Source organism: Aegilops tauschii, chromosome 7 (genome assembly GCF_002575655.3).
Source record: "Aegilops tauschii subsp. strangulata cultivar AL8/78 chromosome 7, Aet v6.0, whole genome shotgun sequence".
NCBI classification, from domain to species: Eukaryota; Viridiplantae; Streptophyta; class Magnoliopsida; order Poales; family Poaceae; genus Aegilops; species Aegilops tauschii.
The window spans coordinates 345,586,768-345,595,216 of record NC_053041.3 but is presented as its reverse complement, the minus strand read 5'-3'; positions in this window follow the sequence as shown (position 1 = coordinate 345,595,216).

Sequence of the window (8,449 nt, the reverse complement as noted above, 5' to 3'; positions counted from 1 at the left end):
GTGTAGCAAGTATATTCTCCGTCTTCTTCACGCCAAAGTGTCCCGTTAGTCCTCCATGCGCCTCCTGCAACAACAAAAGACGAACGGAGCTAGCTGGAATAGCTTGTTAACACGAAACACAAATCCATCGTTAACGACGAACTTGTTCCATGTTCTACCTTCTTTACAATTCTGCAATACATCTTTAAATTCAACATCATGCACATATTCATCTTTGATGGTCTCCAAACCAAATATTTTAAAGTCAAGTTGTGAAAGCATTGTATAACGACGAGACAATGCATCAGCAATAACATTTTCTTTACCCTTCTTGTGTTTAATGACATAAGGGAAAGTCTCCTAATCCAATTCCACTAGCATCACATTCAAGCTCAAAAGTCTTATTAAAATCAGGAAGTTGGAGTAAAGGAGCATGTGTCAACTTATCTTTCAATATCGTGAAGGCTTCTTCCTATGCGGTACCCCAAACAAAAGGCACATCCTTCTTTGTAAGCTCATTGAGAGGTGCAGCAATGGTGCTAAAATCTCGCACAAAACGCCTATAGAAACCAGCGAGTCCAAGAAAACTACTCACTTGTGTGACCGTTTGATGAGGACATCAATACAATTGTTACACCCACAGGCCCTGCTGCTATACATACTGGACCAATTACTAGAGCTCGCGCACGCCAATTAAATTACCAGGTACTTTCGTTTCTTGCTAATGATTCTAATGTTCATGAGAATATGATGCTGCCTAAATTGGATACATTTGTTTTGCTTACAAATGAAGGGCCTAGCTTTGAGAAGGATGAACATTGGAGCAAGAACAAGCATGGAGATGATGGCATGCGCATGGGGAACAAGAAAGGAGTTACAAGTGATGATTTCAGGACGTTGAAGCCACCATAATGCGTGCATGAAGCCTTGGACGAAATATACAAGATGCTACTTCATAACTTTCGTCCAGAGGCTATTCTAGGTGCTGCGTCACCTTATTATTGGGCCAGGCCCATGTAATTTCGAAATACATAAGTATAGGCTGTTTTTAGAGTCCGTATGTGTGGGGAAACAAGAGATAGGGTTGGTTTCGGACCCCTTCCTCAAGGGCCACGAAATTCCCCCCCTCTTCCTCCATATATACAGCCCTTAGGGCGTCGTTTAGACTTTGGGTTTTGTTTAGATTAAAAGTTCGCCCTAGCTGCAACTTCGCGTACTTCGTTTGTGTTCAGCGACCAGACAAAGGCGTCACAGAACCCCACCTTGATCAATAAAGCTTTCATCTTATATTCGCAATATCCGGATTGCAATCTCAGTTTCTTGCTTGTTCTTCGTTTGCTCGCAGGAAACAGACCCTCGTGGTCAGGTTGATCGTGCTCCGGCGTGGTCGATAACCTCTCGGAGTTGGTTTAGCGATTGCTAAGGCGCGACGTCCTCGCACGTTCGTAGTCGGATCGTCAAAGTCGACTTCCACCAAAGCGATATCCATCATCTCATCGAAAGACGGGACACCTTTGCCTCTATCACCGTTTTGGGCTGCGGCCAACTCTCAATAGCTTCAATCTTGGCTTTATCAACTTCAATTCCCTGTGGAGTAACAACATAGCCAAGAAAAGATACTCGGTCGGTGCAAAAGGTGCACTTCCCAAGGTTACCAAACAAACGTGCATCACGTAGAGCAATAAAAACAGCACGTAAATGTTCCAAATGTTCTTCCAAAGATTTTCTATAAATCAGTATATCATCAAAATAGACTACCACAAATCGTCCAATGAAAGCATGTAAAACTTCGTTCATTAGTCTCATGAAAGTACTAGGTGCATTAGTTAACCCAAAAGGCATGACTAACCACTCATATAAACCAAACTTAGTTTTAAAAGCTGTTTTCCATTCATCTCCCAATTTCATACGAATTTGATGGTATCCACTACGCAAATCAACTTTGGGGAATATTGTAGAGCCACTCAATTCATCAAGCATATCATCAAGCCTAGGAATAGGATGACGATAACGAATAGTAATATTATTAATGCCTCTACAATCAACACACATACGCGACGTACCATCCTTTTTCGGCACTGGAATAATAGGAACAGCACAAGGACTAAGGGATTCGCGAATATAACCTTTGTCAAGCAACTCCTGTACTTGACACATAATCTCCTTCGTCTCCTCTGTATTGGTACGGTATGGTGCACGGTTGGGTAGCGATGCACCGGGAATAAAGTCAATTTGATGCTCAATCCCTCGAATAGGTGGTAATCCCGGTGGCACGTTTGTGGGAAGACGTCAGCGAACTCCTGCAAAATGTTAGTGACTGCATGGGGCAAAGAGGAAGGCACGTCCTCGAATGAAAATAGTGCCTCTTTGCACAGAAAAGCATAGCAAACAGATTTGCTAAAAACTAGCTCATCAATATCAGATTTGGTGGCAAGTAAGCACGCACTTTTCAATTTAATTTCAGAAGCAACACTAGATGGTTTATTATTAGGCTTCATTTGTTGCTCTAATTCTTTGGCCACAATCTGATTTTCACTTTTATTTTTCTCCTGTTTTGCTTTTTTAGCTCTATGAATATCATCTTTCAAAATGGAATCAAGAGTCATAGGAAGCAAAGTAATATTTGTATCCTTATGAACAAGAGTATACTGATTGTTTCTACCATGGTGTACAGAATTTTTATCAAATTGCCATGGTCTACCAAGTAATAAGGAACATGCTTGCATAGGTACGACATCACAATCAACATAATCAGTATATGTAGAGATACTAAAATGCACCCGAACAGTACGTGTTACCTTAAACTTGACGCTGTTGTTGAACCATTAGATGTAGTAAGGATGTGGATGTAGTCTTGTGGTGAGAGATAGCTTCTCGACCATCTCCATGCTAGCCAAGTTGTTGTAGCTCCCTCCATCTATGATGACGCGAATAGAACGTTCCTTCACAACTCCCTTTGTATGGAACAAATTATGCCTCTAATTTTGCTCAGCTTGTGTAACCTGCACACTCAAAACACGTTGAGCAACTAAACATTCATACCTGTCAGCGTCTTCAGTAGCCATGTATTGCGTCTCATGTTCAGAATCATCTCCACAATGTTCTTCATGTGTAATAAGAGGCAAAGTCTTCTTATCATAGTCACTAGCGGACTCATACCCACCATCCTCAGTAGCAATCATCACACGCTGAGATTTGCATTCTCTCGCAAAATGTCCTCTTCCCTTACAACGACGACAAATAATATCACTTGTGTGCCCTGTTGACGCCATGGAAGAAGAAGAGCTCTGTGCAGGCCCGGCAGGTGTGCTCTTGGCAGATAGTGGTGGTTGTGCCTGCTTTCTTGTATCACGGTTGGAGGTGGCACCTGAAGGAGGTGATGGTGCAGTGGAAGTAGATGATGCATGTGGTGTCCATGATGAAGGTCGACCTGCAGAAAAGTTAGTTCGTGCCAATGCATGTCGATCCTACACTTCACGTTCAGATTTACAAGCAAGATGGAATAAACGAGTGATATTATTATAATCCTTATACTCTAGAATGGTCTGAATCTCTCTATTTAATCCACCCATAAAACGTGCAAGCATAGCTTCATTCTCCTCAACAATACCACATCTAATCAAGCCAGTTTGTTATTCCTCATAATATTCTTCTACAGAATTTTTTGCTTGTCTTAAGCGCTGCAAGTAATTCACGTTGATAATATGGTGGAACCCAATGAGTACGCATAGCAGTTTTCAAAGCAGCCCAAGTAGTTGGAACAGGATATAATCTACAATGTCCAGACCACCAAACACATGCAAAGCTAGTGAAAGCACAAATAGCAGCAAGAACACGTCTCTCCTCAGGATATTGTAAACATGTAAATCGTTGTTCAGTTTCTAACTCCCAAGTAAGATATATATCAGGAACATATCTACCCTCAAATGGTGGAATATTCAATTTCAGTTTAGGGAGATGGTCATGATCTCGTACCTGAGGGGGAGCCCTAACATTGCCATTATTTGCATGTGGACGACCTGGTGGTTGTGGTGCTGGTGGTTGCACGTAGTTTTGATTTTGATCAACCTCATCCTCGTAATCTCCCGCATAATCATCCTCCTCCACATCAGCAGCAGGAGCCACGCTCGGCGGAGGGCTGTTTCCCGACATGGAGGTAGTCGTCGTCGTCATTGTTGTTGTTGTTGTTGTTGTTGTTGTTGTTGTTGTTGTTGTTGTTGTTGTTGTTGTTGCAGAGGTGTGGCAGGTGCAGCCGGTGGTGGAAGACGTGCAAGCAGTTCATTAAATCTGTTATCGAGCTTTGTTTCGAACGTCTTCTCAAGGCCAGTGATCTTCTCCATGGTCTCTTCAAAATTGTTCAGCACATCTGGCACCTGTTCAGTCATCATTTGCTGAAAGTTATCATGAAGCTCCTTGTTCGTTAAGTTCTCCCAGTCAATCTCGTCGGCTTGTGATCCTGGCATGGTTAGCAGCAATAGAAACACACAAGAATATGATCCTATAGACTACTAACAAGTGGTGGTGATGGTGGGTGTCACACATCCGTCAAGCAAATCTCAAATTCTTACCAATTCTTACCCAGCAGCAGGCGGTGATCGGCAACCGATGTAGTCAAAACTCTCAAAGCTTGGATAGAGCGATTACCAGGGAGAGTCAAACGCACGATGTAGATGTATGTGGAGCTGGGAAGGCTTATAATATGGTAGCAAAAAGGGTCAGCAATAATCAATTCAGAGATGCAAAGTTGAATAAACGCTCAACGACGGTACTGTGCTGGTCCTAGGCTAGACCGTGCTAGAGACATGAGCCTAGAACACTAACAAAATCACGGCGCTGCACGTAAACAAGGGAGGAGCACACTCTGAATTTTTTTCTCTTTTTTTCCTTTTTTTTGCACTTTTTTCCTCTGTTTTTTTTGCTCCGCAATAATTTTTTTTTGAAAAAGTCTACAAATGGGCTAAAAACTACCTAGCCAGAATTTTCCAGAATTATTTTTTTAATACACCCACAGTCTTTCGATGAGATGTGATGAGGACATCAATACAATTATTACACCCACAGTCCCTGCTGCTATACATACTGGACCAATTACTAGAGCTCGCGCACGCCAATTAAATTACCAGGTACTTTCGTTTCTTGCTAATGATTCTAATGTTCATGAGAATATGATGCTGCCTAAATTGGATACATTTGTTTTGCTTACAAATGAAGGGCCTAGCTTTGAGAAGGATGAACATTGGAGCAAGAACAAGCATGGAGATGATGGCATGCGCATGGGGAACAAGAACGGAGTTACAAGTGATGATTTCAGGACGTTGAAGCCACCATAATGCGTGCATGAAGCCTTGGACGAAATATACAAGATGCTACTTCATAACTTTCGTCCAGAGGCTATTCTAGGTGCTGCGTCACCTTATTATTGGGCCAGGCCCATGTAATTTCGAAATACATAAGTATAGGCTGTTTTTAGAGTCCGTATGTGTGGGGAAACAAGAGATAGGGTTGGTTTCGGACCCCTTCCTCAAGGGCCACGAAATTCCCCCCCTCTTCCTCCATATATACAGCCCTTAGGGCGTCGTTTAGACTTTGGGTTTTGTTTAGATTAAAAGTTCGCCATAGCTGCAACTTCGCGTACTTCGTTTGTGTTCAGCGACCAGACAAAGGCGTCACAGAACCCCACCTTGATCAATAAAGCTTTCATCTTATATTCGCAATATCCAGATTGCAATCTCAGTTTCTTGCCTGTTCTTCGTTTGCTCGCAGGAAACAGACCCTCGTGGTCAGGTTGATCGTGCTCCGGCGTGGTCGATAACCTCTCGGAGTTGGTTTAGCGATTGCTAAGGCGCGACGTCCTCGCACGTTCGTAGTCGGATCGTCAAAGTCGACTTCCATCAAAGCGATATTCATCATCTCATCGAAAGACGGGACACCTTTGCCTCTATCAAGTGGTATCAGATTTCCAGGTTGCTCGGTGAGATTTTACAGTTTTTCGTAGTTTAGATCGAGTCTGTTCTTCATACCTACAGTCCACGAAAAAGCCACAACAAAAAAAATTAGGGTTAGTTCATCATATCCGAACCAATCTGAGCCTTTGCATAATCTTTTTAGGGTTTTTGCTTTGTTGAATTTGCGGTTGCATCGTCGTGTCAAGTTGCTGGTCTTAGAGTCTAGTCTTTTAGAGTTTCGAGTTCTGGTCATAAGTTGTCACGCCGCCGCCGCACCATCATCATCGCCTTGCCATCTACCACCATTGCTTATCCGCCACCGCTTTGAATCCGTATCCATATACCACCACCGCTGCCATATACTACCGCCATATATCCACCACCAATCCGAGTTCTTTTCATGTGCCAAATACTATTGTTTCAGATCGTGATACTAAATTTCTTAGCCACTTTTGGAGATGTTTATGGGCTAAGTTGGGGACTAAACTGCTTTTTAGTACTACTTGTCACCCCCAAACTGATGGACAAACTGAAGTAGTCAATAGAACATTGTCTACTATGCTTAGGGCTGTTTTGAAGAATAATAAGAAAATGTGGGAAGACTGCTTGCCTCATATTGAGTTTGCTTATAATCGTTCATTGCATTCTACTACTAAGATGTGCCCTTTTGAAATTGTGTATGGTTTCCTACCTCGTGCACCTATTGATTTGTTGCCTCTTCCATCTTCGGAGAAGGTTAATTTTGATGCTAAACAACGTGCTGAATTGATCTTAAAAATGCATGAGTTAACTAAGGAAAACATTGAGCGTATGAATGCTAAATATAAACTTGCTGGAGATAAGGGTAGAAAACATGTTGGGTTTGCACCTGGAGATCTTGTTTGGTTACATTTGCGTAAGGATAGATTTCCTGATTTGCGCAAATCAAAGCTAATGCCACGTGCTGATGGTCCTTTTAAGGTGTTAGAGAAAATAAATGATAATGCATATAAACTTGAGCTGCCTGCAGATTTTGGGGTTAGTCCCACTTTTAATATTGCAGATTTGAAGCCTTATTTGGGTGAGGAAGATGAGCTTCCGTCGAGGACGACTTCATTTCAAGAAGGGGAGGATGATGAGGACATCAATACAATTATTACACCCACAGTCCCTGCTGCTATACATACTGGACCAATTACTAGAGCTCGCGCACGCCAATTAAATTACCAGGTACTTTCGTTTCTTGCTAATGATTCTAATGTTCATGAGAATATGATGCTGCCTAAATTGGATACATTTGTTTTGCTTACAAATGAAGGGCCTAGCTTTGAGAAGGATGAACATTGGAGCAAGAACAAGCATGGAGATGATGGCATGCGCATGGGGAACAAGAACGGAGTTACAAGTGATGATTTCAGGACGTTGAAGCCACCATAATGCGTGCATGAAGCCTTGGACGAAATATACAAGATGCTACTTCATAACTTTCGTCCAGAGGCTATTCTAGGTGCTGCGTCACCTTATTATTGGGCCAGGCCCATGTAATTTCGAAATACATAAGTATAGGCTGTTTTTAGAGTCCGTATGTGTGGGGAAACAAGAGATAGGGTTGGTTTCGGACCCCTTCCTCAAGGGCCACGAAATTCCCCCCCTCTTCCTCCATATATACAGCCCTTAGGGCGTCGTTTAGACTTTGGGTTTTGTTTAGATTAAAAGTTCGCCATAGCTGCAACTTCGCGTACTTCGTTTGTGTTCAGCGACCAGACAAAGGCGTCACAGAACCCCACCTTGATCAATAAAGCTTTCATCTTATATTCGCAATATCCAGATTGCAATCTCAGTTTCTTGCCTGTTCTTCGTTTGCTCGCAGGAAACAGACCCTCGTGGTCAGGTTGATCGTGCTCCGGCGTGGTCGATAACCTCTCGGAGTTGGTTTAGCGATTGCTAAGGCGCGACGTCCTCGCACGTTCGTAGTCGGATCGTCAAAGTCGACTTCCATCAAAGCGATATTCATCATCTCATCGAAAGACGGGACACCTTTGCCTCTATCAAGATGGTGGCTATCCTTTTGGAGGAAGTCGACTTTGACGATCCGACTACGAACGTGCGAGGACGTCACACCTTAGCAATCGCTAAACCAACTCCGAGAGGTTATTTACCACGCCGGAGCACGATCAACCTGACCACGAAGGTCTGTTTCCTGCAGGAAAACGAAGAACAAGCAAGAAACTAAGATTGCAATCTGGATATTGCGAATATAAGAGGAAAGCTTTATTGATCAAGGTGGGGTTCTGTGACGCCTTTGTCTGGTCGTTGAACACAAACGAAGTACGCGAAGTTGCAGCTATGGCGAACTTTTAATCTAAACAAAACCCAAGAAAAAAGCTACTAGATGGATCTACTTATATAGGAGCAAGGGGTGGCGGCCAAGGAGGTGGAAGGACGTCCCAAGGCAGCCTAAAACCAACCCTAGGTCGTACAAGGCTCATGGGCCCAAGTGGAGGTGATGCAGCACCTTTGGACTTGTTGTTTGACTCGGATTCTGC